At 39.9% G+C, this 17189-nt stretch overlaps 1 long non-coding RNA gene across 2 annotated transcripts in view; it reads right to left on the reverse strand.

The window, feature by feature from the left end:
- The window catches only part of LOC310673202, a 50925-nt gene that overhangs the window by 16062 nt on the left and 17674 nt on the right, over positions 1 to 17189 (reverse strand). Inside the window, exon 3 of one of the 2 annotated variants that reach the window (XR_014508904.1) lies at positions 3038 to 3181. The exons of the other annotated variant lie outside the window; for it this stretch is intronic. This is a non-coding gene — a long non-coding RNA (uncharacterized lncRNA). Of the gene's footprint in view, positions 1 to 3037; positions 3182 to 17189 lie in introns of those variants that run through there. 2 annotated transcript variants of the gene reach the window in all.

Raw genomic sequence — 17189 nt, forward strand, 5'->3', positions numbered from 1 at the left:
TGAGGGTGGTGGGACCAAGAGAAGGGCTCCCCTGAAGATCTCAGAACCTACACAAGTTCTTATGCAGGAATACAGTCTTGGAGATAGCTTGGATATAAAGTTGATGGGAAGTTCAGCCCAGAACATCTTGTGAGCACCAGCTTGGTCAAGGCTGAGTTAGGAGGACTTTTCCTGCGACCCTCTGTGAATAAGATTTGGTATGGCATGGTTGTGTTTCAAGAATCCATTCAAGGCAGCAGAAGGAGCAGTGCTCTCCATCCCGCTCCCCATTTCAAGCCACATGTGATTATTTCTCAAGAACATCTGTCCGCTGCCAGCTTGTTGGATCTACTTACCGAGCACTTTCTTATGAAGAATTAAATGGGTATATATTTCAAATGTGTGTGCCAACAGCACAAATCTGTTTCCAGAACTGCAAAAAAAAAAAAAAAGGTGCTATGTTTGCTCTGTGTTGATAACATTGCTATAGTTATGGGGTATGAAAAGAAGATCTCTACAACCAATGCTCATGAAATGCTCTACAGTTTTTCTACTTAATTGTCAATATATCCTTTGAACCAGCTATAAAACTGTCCACATACCTTACTCTGAAACTGAAATACTTCTCAAGCTCTGCTCATAGCAGCAACAAAGCAGTTCCAAAAAGCAGCTTCCATAGTGCAATCCATAGTTTTGAAATAGTTCTCCTTGTTCCTTTGTTTTCATTTACTGCTTCTTGTTTCTTTCCTCTTGTTTCTGACTTTCAGTCAGTGCCTCTTGTTTTGTGTTGAAGCAGAAGCCCAAATTTTACATTATGATAGCCATCTTCAAATGTCTAAAGGGTTGTCACATGGAGGATAAAGCAAGCTTGTTTTCTCCTGCTCTATAGACCAGGACCAGAGCCAAGGAGATTCCAACTAAACATCAGGAATAACTTTCTGACGGTAATAATAATAATACAGTGGTACCTCGGGTTAAGTACTTAATTTGTTCCAGAGGTCTGTTCTTAACCTGAAACTGTTCTTAATCTGGAGCACCACTTTAGCTAATGGGGCCTCCTGCTGCTGCCACACCGCCGGAGCACGATTTCTGTTCTCATCCTGAAGCAAAGTTCTTAACCCAAGGTACTATTTCTGGGTTAGCGGAGTCTGTAACCTGAAGTGTATCTAACCTATGTATGCCTTCAGATGTCTTTTAAAAATAGGATAGCTGCTTAGTTCCTTGACATCTGATGGGAGGGCGTTCCACAGGGCGGACACCACTACCGAGAAGGCCCTCTGTCTGGTTCCCTGTAACCTCACTTCTCGCAATGAGGGAACCGCCAGAAAGCCCTTGGCGCTGGATTTCAGTCTCATCCTAATGATCCCTTGCAGCTCTCCAGTTTTATTATTCTATGAACAGAATAGCTCCTCATTTTGTAGCAAAGAGTCACTATGTGGTGGTTCCCATGAAGTCTGTTGACTAGGCCATCTTACTTCTGGAAATCGGGCACTGCAATCCAAATTGCAGTCTACGGCCACTGAGGCTCTGTGTAACAGCAGAACCACCACACCATATATAGCCCAGCCACTCATGATGGAAGATGGGGGGCAAGAAGTTGGGTCTGATCCCTGGGCCAACTCTTAACTGAATCCAGGATTCAGCAGATCCCAGGTTGGCTCCGCCCTAACCCAACCCCAGGAATGCCACATTTCAGGAGTGCCCACTGGCTTCCACTGATGGGGCTTTTGTGCAGGATGTAGTGATGGCCTGCACTGATGCTGACTTCATTCTGCCAGCAGTGGCCAGCAGGAGGCCAGCTGATGCAACAGAAACGAGCAGAGGGATGCCACCACTCAATCCAAACCATCCAAAGCCCAAAGGTAAATTCAGATATTTCTACATCCATGAGTATAATGCAACCATATACATGTCTACTGAGAACTCAAAGAGTTCAATGGGGCTTACTTCCAAGTAAGTGGGTACAGGGAAGCATTTGTAGCAAGCATTTTAAGAAGGTTTCATAAAGGCACAAAACTTGCTCAACTGTCTTCAGTTTCCAACACAGATAGCATTGCCCACAGGCAAGCTGAAAGCAAAGATCTCGGATGCATGAGTGCCAATAGGACAGTTCTGCACAGGCAAGTAAGACAACAGCAGAACACTAGATTCTTAGATTACAAAATAAGTCTTTAGTTCAATAGCAGTATGTTTTATGGTTTTAGTTTTCACTGTTGCTTATCCTTTTTATTACTCTGCCCTTTGGTCTGATTTATGTTACAGCTATAATATGCACTGTGAACAGAGCTCTGCTTTTGGTTTGGTGACTTTAATCCATGGGGGTGAAAGTGAAGCAATCCATCCTACATAAGATTAAAAGCTTTCATTTATTTCATCATTTATATCCTCAAGGCAGAAAATGGAGAGGGATCTTGTTCGCAGAATAGTTTCTCCTGATACTCCAAACCACAGAACTCTAATAGGTTTAGATGGTACATGGTTTCCTAAAATAACATTTAAAAATAGACTAGCTTAAAGCAGACATCCAGCGAAGGTTAATATTAATTGTTCTATAATTACAAGCAAAATAATGCTTAATAATACAGTCCCCCTCAAAAAAAATTCTATCTATCCATGTCATTTGGGTATACATATTATATCTACTTATTCTCAATAATGAAACTTTGCCAAAAATTATTGAAAGATGTACTCAGATATTTAGGATGTGCAACATGTACACACAGAGACACTAATCTGGACACTATTCTTCTTCAGATGTTTCTCAATGCAGCGGTAGAGTATAATTTTTAATTTCAGATCTTTGCCTGGTTATTTTACGACTTCACTTTTACGTTAATGTAAAAGAAAGTAGTCTAGCAGTGAGAAGGCAAGCAACGAGGAGAAGAAACCCACAACAACATTAAAGTCCTCCACCTTGTGGCTGAACTTTTGACACACATTTCCTCTTTTCTGTTGTGTAGCCGAAATAGTAACCAGATCCCCTGTGATCCATAAGCATTGCTTTCCAGCATGCAGCCAAAATAGCTCTGGAGAAGGATTAAGATCGTTAGTGAAATTCCAGGTAGCAAACCTTTCTCTCCATTGTGTTGTTCCGTCCTCATAAGTATGCTGTGTACTTATAATGCCTCTTGCTGACTGAACACCATGGCATAGGTAGAGAGCAGCTTCTTAAGAGACACACATCACAGCAGTGCCAAGGAATCTGTAAAGGTAAAGGGACACCTGACAGTTAAGTCCAGTCGCGAACGATTCTGGCGTTGTGGCGCTCATCTCGCTTTACTGGCCGAGGGAGCTGACGTTTGTCCGCAGACAGTTTTTCCGGGTCATGTGGCCAGCATGACTAAGCCGCTTCTGGCGAAACCAGAGCAGCACATGGAAATGCCATTTACCTTCCTGCTGGAGCGGTACCTATTTATCTACTTGCACTTTGTCGTGCTTTCGAACTGCTAGGTGGGCAGGAGCAGGGACCGAGCAACAGGCGCTCACCCTGTCACGGGGATTCGAACTGCCAACCTTCCGATTGGCAAGCCCAAGGCCCAGTGGTTTACACCACAGTGCCACCCGTGTCCCCTCAAGGGATCTGTACTGACTGCTTATTAGCCACCAAGCCACTTTTAAGGTTCTGCTACTTACACACGAAGCCCTAAGTAACTCAGGACCAGATTACCTGAAACAATGTCTTCCTCTTCACTGCCCAGTAAAGACACAATGGTCAGTTAATGCTTAGCTTTGCCAAAGCCTGATGAATATCAGCTTGTGGTGACATGGAGGTGGGCCTTCCTGAAATATAAAATGCCCCCTCTGTGTTGGCAGAATGCATTGGCATTCTGCTGACACACAAGTTTAGGCAAGAATTTTTCCAAACTGAACAAGTGATTTTATGGTTTACATTTTTTTAAATGGATTGATTTTATGGTTGCAAACAGCTTAGAAGCTATTTTGGCATATATAAATGAAATCATTACAATATGCATATTTTAGTAAAAAGATCCAGGGCTCTTTTTTTCTAGAAAAAGAGGTATGGGAACTTGTGGACCTTTCTTCAGCTTTTTTTAAGGGGAAGACTTTTCTTCTTTGTCTGCTTTGCATAAATATGTATTATAGAGGGAAATGCTGATCAATTTTCACAAGGACTTTTAAAAGAAGAATTCAGAAACTTTGAAGAAATGTCAAGAGTTGAACTTACGACTGGAAAAATAAGAAATGGAGAAAAATAAAATAAAATTGATGCATTTTTCCATCCCTGTTTTAAAATGATCCCGGTTGCAGAAAAATCTGAGCAATGAATATACCTGAAGGAGCATCTCCACCCTCATTGTTCAGCCCAGACACTGAGATCCAGCTCCAAGGGCCTTCTAGCAGTTTCCTCATTGCGAGAAGTGAGGTTACAGGGAACCAGGCGGAGGGTCTTCTTGGTAGTTGTGCCTGCTCTATGGAATACCTTCCCATCAGATGTCAAAGAGATAAAGAACTATCTGACGTTTAGTAGACATTTGAAGGCAGCCCGGTATAGGAAGTTTTAATGTTTGATGGCTTTACTTTGTTTAATGTTTTAATTTGTTGGAAGCGGTCCAGAGTGGCTGGAACAACCTAGCCAGGTGGGCAGCATTACTACTATTACTACTGCTACTACTATATTTCAAACACAATATTTATTCAAAGGTAGCAATTAATCTTTCTAGGGTGTTGCTTATATTGGAAAAGTCCTTATATACAGAAATGGTCATTGAAATAAAAGGAACATAACAAAAATTAATGCGCCACAGAAAGCAGAATATTTTCCGTAATTATAAACAGTAAGCTTTTTTTTAAAAAAAGGAAATGCTTTAATTGTCTTAAATTGTTAATTGGCCCATTTCTCCCACTGAAGTCAGACGATTTATGCATCCAGACCTCAGTTGCTCCTTCATAGATCCAAGTTTTTGTCTGCCCTGGAAAGAAGTCAGTGTCAGTGTAAGTTTAACCAACTTCCATATTTTTCAGATATTTTGATTTTACCACCTGCCAACATTTGGCACTACAATTCAAATTAATTCAAGATTCAATTTTTATTCTAGTTCTGATAATTGCTGACAACCATCTTGTAGGGGAAAGAAGAAACTTTTGCTAGATGAGGGAACTCAGCTCGGGAAATATATTACAAGCTGTTTAATTATTCCAAGGAGAAGGGGGTTGGGGAGAAACATATCTGCGTTAAAAGGAACAATGGCATCACCAAGCCCAGCTAAAAGCGAAGAAAACTCTTAATTAGAAATAAGAAAGAAGCTCTTAATTGCGGCTAACTAGTTGCTGTGATAATATAACTGGGCTATGATGGATTTTCTATGCCTTGAAGTAATTACAGAGGATATTTCTTTCTAATACACCCCAGAAATCCTGGCTTTGGTTCAAGAGTTGTTGATTTTTGACGTGCTCTGGGCATGTTTACATTGAGATGTTTTTTAAAAGGTTCCAAAGTATGTTAAATCAACACACCCTGCTTCCACAAGCCACGTTGCACTAGTGCGCAGCTGTCTGCAGTAACTCCCAACAAGAATGTGCAGTGCAGTCTTCCCCCTTACAGTGGGGAACAGGTTGCTGCAAGGAAGGTTGACAAATTAGAGTTCCTCCCATCATTGCTAACTAGCTGGGGCTGATGGACGTTGTAGTGCCCAACCTCCAGAGGGCACCGTGTTAGTTACCCTTGAATTAAGACTCTTGGCATTCTCAGCTTCTCTTGCCAGATTCAACCTGTAAATTTGGAGGGATCAGCTAAGGCTAGACCTTGATGCCGAAGTCCATGGTTCCACAGGGCTCCCAGATGATCACCCAAACAGTGGCAGATGCACCTTGGACAAACATACTGTACTACTATATAAAAGAGTCAGGGAGCAGATGACTGGTCATGTACATAATTGCTGATGCTGATTTTATTATGGTTATTTTTAAAAAATACTGTCCTTTTCTACAATGAGTAGCAGAAGCAAAGTCTGCTTTATTTGTGTAGTCATGATGGTGTTTTGATTTAAGTGAAATTAAAATGTGAAAATGTGCATGCTCAGAGTATTTCATTTTTAAAATGAAACCATTTTTATCCTCTCTCTTGTAAAGCACGGAATGGTGTGCTTCTGGGAAAGGGAAAGCATTATTAATATATGCTTTAAAACTGAAGTAATACACATGGCCATCTAGGTGGCCAATCCATCAGCTGTTCTTGATCGTCTTCCCTGATAAAATCAGAGAGAAGGATCTGTTGACAAGGAGAAGTATTCACCATTTGATTTTAACTCCCAATCAAGATGTACTGTTAAGGACAGCTGATTCTATTTTTCAATTTACAAGAATCAAATGAGAATTGTGGCTTAGACTTCCAGGCTTTCTATTGAATTCTGAGATATCTGTGGGTGAAATCCACATAAAGTGCAAAGAAGGGGAAATGTACTTGTGAAGAAAAGATGAAGAGTTGGCAAAAAAGAAACCTGATAGGTCCATGCTTAAATCCAGAGCACATGGAAAGAGAATGTTGCATCCATAAAAATGGAGAAGACACAAGGCCTTTGGCTGTGGGTAACTTGCCATCAGCTAAATTCCTTCTTAGATAGGTTGAATGTCTCACCTCCAGGTTAATTTAGGCTGAAGAAGGGAAATAAAAGATAAGATGCACATGGTTTTCAAATCATTCTTCAAAACCTTTTGATGGATAAGAGCTCAGACAGGTAAATGTGTATATATAGAGAGATAATAGTGTAGTCCCCAAAGTTCATGTTTTCCAGCATCAGAACTTGAATCCCTTCATCTCATAATTCTCAGTTGCATTGTAAAGCATACCCTCCAACATTTCTCCGATGAAAATAGGGACATCCCGTTCCATAATGATAATTTTACTATTTATACCCCACACACCTTACTGGGCAGCTTCCAGCATATATAAAAACATAACGAAACTTTAGACATTAAAAAAACCCTTCGCTATACAGGATTGCCTCCAGACAGCTCAGGGGTCGGATAACTCCATACCCTCCAACATTTTTCCAATGAAAATAGGGAGCTCCTAAGGGAAAGAGGGACATTCCAAGATCAAATCAGAAACCAGGACAGCTTCTCTAAATCAGGGACATCCCTGGAAAATAGGGACACTTGGAGAGTCTGTAGAAACCTTTTAGAAAAGTTTTTCTCTGACTGGTTAGTAAGACATTCTGGGTGCTGTAGTGTTTAAGGACACCTTAGAACCTATATTGTATTATAGGCACTCTAGAAAGAACTGTAGCTACCGTAACGCACTGGGACCCAACACTCTTTTTAGTCTGAACAATGCAGAACTTAAGGTTTATGAATGTCTCCTTTTTTAAAGCCAAATTAAACTCTGAAGAACCTCAGAGGTCTTCCACTATCTCTAGTAGTGTCCAAAGCTATAGGACCCCTGGGACATGAACTGGGGAGACTAGGAGAATAAACCTGAGTTGATAGCCCAGTGATTATATGTTAAAATCCCTGTGGAAGAACAATCCACTTTCTCCCTGTCTCCCAGCAATGATTTCCATGAGAACATTTTTAAAAGCTTATGTGAATCATCAGCTGGATGCTGTAAGGCCCAGTCAGCTCATAAATTACTTTCTCTTCACAGTGATGGCCATGGGACCACTCGGGGGGGGGGGGACTGTATGAACTGGGCCAATCTTACTGGGTTTTTTCAACACAGACTGCTGCTATAGGTGAACAATGCACAGAAGGTCTGCATCATGCAGAGTCATTTCAGTCATGGAAAAAACGAGCTCTCTGCCAGCTCTTCTGTTTGACTTTTGCTTTATCTCAGCCTTCAGAAGGGTCAACCTTTGTGACTTGGATCAGTTATCCATGTGACTGCATGGTTGGTGATGCAGATGTGTTTTCCTGATGAATATTCACATTTTCCAGCTACGTTCAGAGCAGCTGCGAGCAGAGGCTAAAAACAGTTTAATATAACTTCTGTTTGGAAATGCTTTGTCATATAGCTAATCTATAGCAGGTGACTCTTTAATCCAGAACAAGCCTTTCCTGATCCTTAATACTTAAAACTGGACTGCGCTACCATCAACCTTAGAATGAAGGACATTACTGACTACTAAAGTCCAAGCAGATTAAATTGCTTTGGTTAACAGGGGGGCTGAGAGTGCAAAAGCTTATAAGTCTCATTATTACTCCAGCTATTAAACCAAAACATTTGAAGAATCTAAATAAGCTTTTGATTTAAAAATGATCTGTAAAACCTGCAGATATTGAACTCATGGACTGAATTTAATGTTGACCTATTCCCGGGATACAATCTCTCTCAATATATAAAATTAGCTCAGAAGGCTCTGAAGTTTTGCCACATGGCCATACAAACAAGTAGGCCACCTTTCTGGTTAGCTTAAGGATAGGCAAATCTGTCATGTTTTGTTTCTCTCACTTTCTCAGTTTTATAGTTATGAGTTCAGTTCTGCCTATTTCCATATCTGCCTATGATTTTTTAAAAGAAGTCCTCATGAAAATTATCAGCATTGTAATGTAAATTTCTCCTAATATGTACATGTATACTTAGGCTATCCTTTATCCTAGTATATGCATTTTTTGAACACACAACTGCATTGCAAAATTCAGAGGAGTGTTTCTCTGTTTTGTTTCTTTAAAAAAATTGAATTATAATTTCTAATAGAGTTTAAGCACTTTTAGCTGTCCTGAGGCACCAGAAAAGGCTTGATATTATAGATAGATAAATACATTACAGTTTCCACCCCCACCCCCGACCTCGGCTCAGTATACCTGAAGGAGCGTCTCCACCCCAATGATTCTACCCGGACACTGAGGTCCAGCACTGAGGGCCTTCTGGTGGTTCCCTCACTGCAAGAAACAAAGCCACAGGGAACCAGGCAGAGGGCCTTCTCGGTAGTGGCCCCTGCCCTGTGGAACGCCCTCCCACCAGATGTCAAAGAGATAAACAACTATCTGATGTTTTAGAAGACATCTGAAGGGAAGTTTTTAATGTGTGACATTTTAATGTATTTTTAATCTTTGTTGGAAGCCACCCAGAGTGGCTGGGGAAACCCAGCCAGATGGGCAGGGTACAAATAAATTATTGTTATTGTTATTGTTATTATTTATTAAAGTATATGTCTCATTTAATAACATATAGAATTAACCTCTTGTATGATTGTGGTAGCAAAAATGATGTATGCTTTAAAAAAATGGAAAGCTGCAAAACTATCCTTGGCCAATGACTAGATCATCAAACTCTGAGAATTCTAATTATCAGAAGCATATTGGTTGTAATGAAAGACAATGTAACAGGAGAAATAAAATCATGAAAATAAAAAAATCTTTATTAGCACAATTTACAATTATTCATTGATTAAATTTTTCATATAACAGAAATACTTTTAATTCATTTTTTTAGTGTTTCTAATTGATGTGCGTAAAGTTTCGATTTTTAAACCCCTAATGAAAACTTTTCTATTCTGTCAGGCTTATGCAGACAATTTAAACAATACGTCTTTCAATAGCTGTTAGCTGATTTCTGATTTTAACATTTTAATATGGCTTCACTGTTTGGTTTCATGTATAATTGTTGTAAACTGCTCAGATACTATTTCTGAATAGGGGTATATGCATATATTTCTAAATGAACCAATAAATAAGAGATTGTGAAACTTGTTGAAAATAAAATAAATAAAATGGTAAAAATAATACAGCTATATTAAAATAAAATAAGCATTAGAAAGCAACAGAAGTTTCATTTTTGTACATATTATGTGATGGGAGAACCGCACTGGAAAATTCAGAGAAGAGCAGATTTCCAAGGACGACTGTGTTTCAGTCTGCACATTGTTTTGGAAACTGTGGATTAGCTAAATTCACCATGAAACGTGAGGTGAAGTGATTGATGCCTTTAAAGGCTCTTAAATTTTATACGTGTAAGATGGATTCTGCATCTCTGACATTAGCCAAAATAAAGAAATACTGACTTGGTTAAGACTTGTTTTAGTATTAAATTAAGCTTTCTTCTTTCATTAAAATTATCTCCCCTTCCACGCACAACTCCCAGTTTCCAGTTCTTTCTACCTTAAAAGGAGGCAGTAGCACTTAAGGCAGTTCACAAGAGGCCTTGAAAACAACATTGTCTATCTGTGTATTGCTGACATGAACAGACATGAGGCCAGGCAAACTCTGGGAGGGGATGAAATGCAAATATCAATACAGAACTTAAGACTCTGGCATGCATCTCAACTGTCCCAATTTGAGTGGGGACACCCCAGAATTAAAGAATCCATCCTGGCCTCACAGATGTGGATCAAACATTTTAGGAATTCAGTAAGCAAAATAGCTATTGATCCTTTATGTGAGAAATGCATGAATATGTTAGAAAGAAAAAAGGACAATACAAGTCAGCGCTATGAGTCACAATCATCTGGCATATAAACCAGTTTGCCTAAGAATGGGGAAATGACGTAATCACTAATTAATTTTCAGTTGGAAGTCCACATCTCATCAAGGTAGAACTCCCATGAATTCAATGAATCTTGGTTGAAGCCTGCCAGACTAACACGAAAGTCAATTAGTTAACAGAAAAATGCAATGGATGTCTGTGTGACTACTCCAGAGCAAAGCTTGTAAAAATTGCTTCTGGCATTTAGCTTTGCAGTCTTAGCCTTTCAACACTATGTGAGGTGAAACCTCTTTCCCCTCCCAGTTTTATTGATCTGTGAAATAAGGGTAAAGAGTTTAAACAACTTGCCAAAGATTGTGTGGTATGCGACAGAGCCAAAAATAAAGCTTTGGTCTTCTGAAACCCATCCCTGTTGCCTTATAACCACAATATCATGCCTTTTCTTTCTCTAGGATTTCTTTGAAGTTTTTCATAATTTATAGCAACCATGGAAGATTTAACTTTCCTGGACTTTTACAATACAGGGAGTTTTATTAAAGGGAAGAACGAGTCATAAATCACCAAAGCTGATTTGAGAGTTCACATCAAAAGGCAGTGTTTAAAGAAAAGAAAAGCCGAGTTTGAAAGCAAAAAGGCATGTTCTCCTAATTGTACAGCAGATAAAACACACATTTGGCTTTTGCCAGTGTAAGTGAGATGAAACTGGTGCAGCCTAGCTAGAACCAAATTATAAGATGGATGTTCTCCTAGTCAAAAGACAAGACAACATGTGCAATCAGAAATGCCATATTGATTTGTTAATCATATAATATGATTTCTGTTGTAGTTGTGATCTTTAGCTCATTTTTAGTTGCTATTTTGTTAATAGTGTTTTATAGATTGTAGTTGTTTTATTGATACGTTAATTATTTTATATGATTCATGCTGTATTTGTGATGTTCTATTATGTTTCATTACGTTATTGTTATTTATTCTTTATAAGCTGCTTTGAGATTCATTTGAATGAAAAGTGGCATAGGAATACAATAGTTTAAATCGCTAATGCTCAGTTCACACAGTGTGCTGCTTTTGCTAATACACAACTTGCTGTATGTTAAAGGACGGAAGTAACAAACAAGCTGGCCTTGATGACCTCTAGGGGCCACACCAATTCCAGCAAGGCATGGAATATAGTCACATTTCAAACTCTAGTCTTGCAAATGTGTGCCTGTGAAGAGATATGTCTCATCTTAAAACTTTCCACACAATAGATGCACTCTTCCATTAAGCATTTTGGAACAGGCACTTGTAACATCTCTAACTTCCTAGCACTTCCAAAGATGACTTATTTAGAGTCAATTTACTCATGGCAGAACACCCAAGCATTACAAAGATGTGTCCTTACCATTTTCTGTTTCTCTACACACATTTTCACAATGGGAGCACAGTGTGCAGCATCAGAAGAGATCACAGACAGTGATAATATGTGCACTTATCTGTACAATTATCAGTGTTGCCTCTGTTACATGAAAACAGACTCAGCTGCTCTTTACAGTCATTGGAGAAGGTCCTCTTTGTCATGCTTTGGCTGCCAAATAGACACCTAGTAACAGTGGCATCAACTCTCTGGAACATCCCTCCGCATGCAAACTGAGAAGTGTCGACTGTGACATGCCTTAGATGTCTCTTAAAATCTTATTTGGGGGGGGGGTCATTTTGATTCTCACTTTTTATTGTGATATCCTGGCCACATTTGTCATCCTCGGATAGCAACCATGCCTATGATGTGGACCATTACATATGGTCTAACAGTAGTTCCAACACTGCTTATAGTAAAATGACCATGTCACATGCATAATGTAGATCCAGCCCTATTGCCTTTCTTTCATATATGAGACAAATTGTTCCTACATGATGGTCTTGTGGTCTGTGATACTCATCATTGTTCCGCTAGAATTACAAGTAAAATTGATACAACTGATACACTTCAATGGATTGTATAAACCAGGCAATGACTGTGTTATTTTTATGGGCGTCCTGGAAGCAGGTAGAAATATTGTGTTACTTGCCAATTTAATGACAAGATAGCAACCACATACATGCCACTGTTATAGTCTATCACACTTCCTGATTCAGCCTCGGGGAAGCTGACAATTGACATTGATGGTCCATTTGAAAAGGCACCTGCTATTATGCTGTTACCATTACAGATTATTCTAGTAAATGGCCTGAAGTTCCTTTTACTCCACATGTTATTTCCGTTACTGCTTTCAAGTTTCTTACTTCAGTTTTTAGTAGAGAAGAAGACCCCAAGGGAATTGATCTTAGATAATGGCACTCAGGTTTTCTTCTGTAGAATTTGAGACTTTCCTGTCAGAAAAGGATATCCAATATACTAAACCAGTCATTAATTTCAGTTTTTCCAGTCTGAATACAATTAACATCAGATACATCCCAAAGTCTACAAACAGCTGGCCTAGAAGATTAGACATGGAAAAGGAACCCATCACCACAGATTTCTTACAAATCTATTTAGCTAAACAAAATGCCATAACACAAGTCACCAGCTGAATACTTACAATGCAAGTTCACTGTTGCTGGGCAACAGATGCATAAGCCAAATGCACTCTGACAGAAGACAAACAGGACAACAGAAGCAACAACAATATAAGAAGCATATGGGTCACCATAATGTAGCCAAGGCACCAGAAATACAACACAGTTCACTTCTGTGGGTTGGAAAACTGAGCATCCTGCTGAAAAAAGAACCAAGGTTCACTTTACCTCTCAAGGTAAAGGATAGGAAAGTACACTATGAATTATCAGATGGCTGGCTATGAAGTGCCTAGCATCTGGTTCCTACCCATTATGATTCGGCCACAAATGGCCACATAAGAAAGGCTACACACCTGGGCCCTGCTGATTATAATGCATCTACTGATATCTGGTCTCTTGCACATAGTCGCCAACCAGAACATCTGCTGCTCAACAGTTTCAATAGAGCAGGGGACAATAGTTAAATTACAACGTTGATGATTCTGGATTGGTTGTCAATTGCAGTTATATGCTTAAATATATTTGCAGGAGTTGGTTCTTCTTAGATAAAGGGATATATGTGTAATTTGCATACGTAGTGTTGTGAGTCAAGGCATAAAAGGGAGCAAGGAGTAATAGGAAGGACAAGGTGGGCTGGAGTGTTTGAAGAAGGACCAAGTTCTACTTCAGTTTCAGCTCAGAGTAAAGAACCTTCCAGCATTTGGCTTTGGTTTTTTGGATCCCCCCCGCCCCAAGCAACACATCCCCAATTAAAAGTGAAAAGACATAGCAGCTTTAATGTCAAGAGCAAAATAGATGCTTGTGTTTGTCTCATGAAGAAAAAGAAAAACATTATAATTTGTTACATAGGTGACCACAGGATAGGGAAATACTGCTATTTCAAAATACCATCGCCAATTAAGCGCACATTCAGTTTTAGTAGAAATAGAAACTTTTGGTTCTTCACAGGTTTTGTTAAAAAAAAAATCACTGGTAACAAACAGGGAGAAGTTTAGGGCTCATTATAATAGAACGACTGGTGCCTTTTGTTTGCAGATAGCAAAGTACATGACTGAATGTACTAATGGAATATATAACCTGTGTCTGCTGTCAGACCTCTGCTAATATAATTATGACTCAGTCCAAAACACACTGTCTTTTGTTTCAGCTTCTAAAACATGCTGGTGTCAGCACTTCAGGATCATCCTACACATTTTAAAGAGCAAGATGTCTGAACTTATCACACTATCAACCCATGCGCCTTCGAGGACCTTTGCACAGAAAGGAAGGAAAATAAGCCAAAACGAAAACAAAGTGTAGACCAAGAGCAGGAACAAACAGAGAGAAGATTCTAACAAAGCAATAGCCTAAAAGATTTTGCGGGAACCACACTTTGTGTAATTTTATACAGTGTTTCCCACACCAAGGGCTGACAGCATGATTCCAACACTCCTTTATGTCTTTCTGCTAATATGTCTATAAACATAAAGGTACAAGGTTAGCAAAAATGTGGGCTGCAATGGAATCACTAACACATAGAAGTGAAGCTTTGGATCTCAATATTATTGTTTCATTGGGCGTTTAGCTTTTGATAGCTTTTATTGTTTCATATTGTGTTTTAACTGTATTTGTTCTGTGAGCCGCCCATAGAACATATGTTGAGGCAGCTATTATAAATTATGTTAATAAATAAATGCCAAATTTATTAACTTGGGATTTATTTATTTCACAGATTTCTTAGTAATCCTTCGCCATATGGTCTCACAGCGGGTTACAATAATATCATCATACAGTTGTAAGAAAGAAGCAAAACAGTTATCATTCAAACTTTTCCAACCAAAACAGAACAGTATTGGTTCAACAAAAGAGGTGGGTCACACAAGACAAAAGACCTTAACTGTCAAAGGCCGAGAAAGAGGCACCTCTTTTGAGAGGAAAGTGGGCAGCAAATAAAAGACAAATGAGAACAAAACTGAACATGGTTCCTGTGCGCCAGTGACTTCAGGCTGAGGACAACATGAGGAAGGGAGAGTCAGGACAAGGACTCAGGGGGACAGTGTCATCACGGGTGAGGAGGTGGGAAATGATGAGGGTACAAAATAACGAGAACTGTTGGGTTGCAGAAGCAGGATAAATAGGAGAAGATATGGCAGTGGCAGGTGTACACAACAAGGTTTTTTATTTCTGTGAGGAACAGAAAATATCCAAAAATTATTCGTTTTATTTATTGATCACACAATCATAGAGTTGTAGAATTGGAAGGGACCATGAGGATCATCTAGTGGGACGCAGGTGGCACTGTGGGTAAAACCTCAGCGCCTAGGACTTGCCGATCGCATGGTCGGCGGTTCGAATCCCCGCGGCGGGGTGTGCTCCCGTCGTTCGGTCCCAGCGCCTGCCAACCTAGCAGTTCGAAAGCACCACTGGGTGCATGTAGATAAATAGGGACCGCCTACCAGCGGGAAGGTAGACGGCGTTCCGTGTGCTGCGCTGGCTCCCGGCCTATAGAGTGAGATGAACGCACAACCCTAGAGTCTGGCAAGACTGGCCCGTACAGGCAGGGGTACCTTTACCTTTACCTTTTATGAGGATCATCTAGTGCAACCCCCTGCAATGCAGGAATCTTTTGCCCAACGTGGGGTTCAAACCCACAACCTTCAGAGTAAGAGTCATATATTCGCCCAACTGAGCTATTTCCCAGCCGCCACGGCCAATCAGTGTAGACAGTGCTGAGCTCAATGGACCAATGGTCTGACTTGGTGTAAGTAGGTAGAGCATGAGACTCTTAATGGTGTAAGTTGGTGGAGCATGAAACACCTTTCCTACTTGGGGGGGGGGCGTGTTCAGCAGAGGTGCCACTCAGAAGAGTTGAATAGATTTTGGTTTCCTTTGGGTTTTTTCTCTTTCTCTTTTTGTTTTTATTTAGATTAGTTTCTTGTATTATGATAAAGCTTCAATAAAATTTTGTTATAAAAAGAAGAGTGAGGTAGAAGTGTGGTTCATAATACTACATATTGAATAACCAGAGGTTCAGTAAGAGAGCTGATCACAGGCTTTGTAAACACATTCTATACAGTGGGAGAGTCGTATATTATTCTCAACCCAGAGTTCCAAGTTAAATTGCTGAACTCCTTTTGAGTTATTTTTAGCAAAGCACAAGACATTTAAGATGTACTTGAGTGACTTCAGTCCTGAAAAGGAGAGGGGTGCTCCACTTCATGTCTGATTTCAGATCTGTTTGCACTGGGTTTGATTTATCCCTTCAAGACATCTTCATAAACTTGGACCAAAAATAAAATGGAAAGGAATGTCCTGGGAAGAACACTTAACTTTCAAGTATTTACCATTGATATTCAAGTGCACTCACTCCCTTTGTGCTCAGCATAACAAAAACAATGGCTTTCCTTCATGGTGGGGTGACTCGTTCTTTCTTGATGTTCACTTTCATCTCCAGTATTATCATCACAATAGAGCTATTTAATTCGGATGCGGCAGAGAGCTGCATCTTGCTGATAAAAATGCACACAATATGTTTTATTATTACTTAGAAAAATATAAGCATTTAACCAATGGGGTACCCAGGAGGCTGATGACCATCATCGGCCACCTGAGGAAGTTGCCTCACTCTGCCTAATGGAAAGGCTGGTCACAGATAACCTCTTAGGCTAGGAGAGGGGGGAAGAGAGGCCTTGCAACGTCCTCCGCTTCCTGTCAGGAGATAAGAGTTGACATCTGTTTGGCAACGAAGTGGCTCCACAGACATGCCACCTCCTACTGTAGCTCCTTTTCCTTGCATGAGGGTTAGATCCTGAGACAACAGAGAGATGTTCCCAAACTGCTTCAAGAAGACTACAAATCACACCACAGATTATTCTGTTATAGGACATACGCTAATGGAAGTCCCACAAGAACAGTTGTGCTTGCTTCTGACATTTCCACAATATACTATGATATATTTTTAGCTTTATTCTGTGTTCTGCTCCAATCCTATTATGACCCTTTGACAGTAGCCCAGCAGTTTGTTGCTGTCGTTTTCTGGCTGGTTTTGAGCTTCTCAAATAATTGCACGTGTTGTTTTACTTATGGGGGGAGACTCTTGTCTCACTAAAAGCAATGTGCATTTTGAAAGTATATGGTAATTGGGAATTATCTGGTATTTCTGTTTGTGCTGATTTTATTTTATTTTTAAAAAATGCTATTAGACTCCCTGAGGTTTGGAGGTTAGAATGCTAAAAGTCTAAAGTAATGAGGTAACTAAGCTACAGAAGACTGGAGCCACTGCCATATCTGCAATCAAGCATGCTGGCTGGGACTA

The sequence above is a fragment of the Podarcis tiliguerta genome (genome assembly GCF_965153285.1).
Source record: "Podarcis tiliguerta genome assembly, chromosome: 3".
Classification (NCBI taxonomy): domain Eukaryota; kingdom Metazoa; phylum Chordata; class Lepidosauria; order Squamata; family Lacertidae; genus Podarcis; species Podarcis tiliguerta.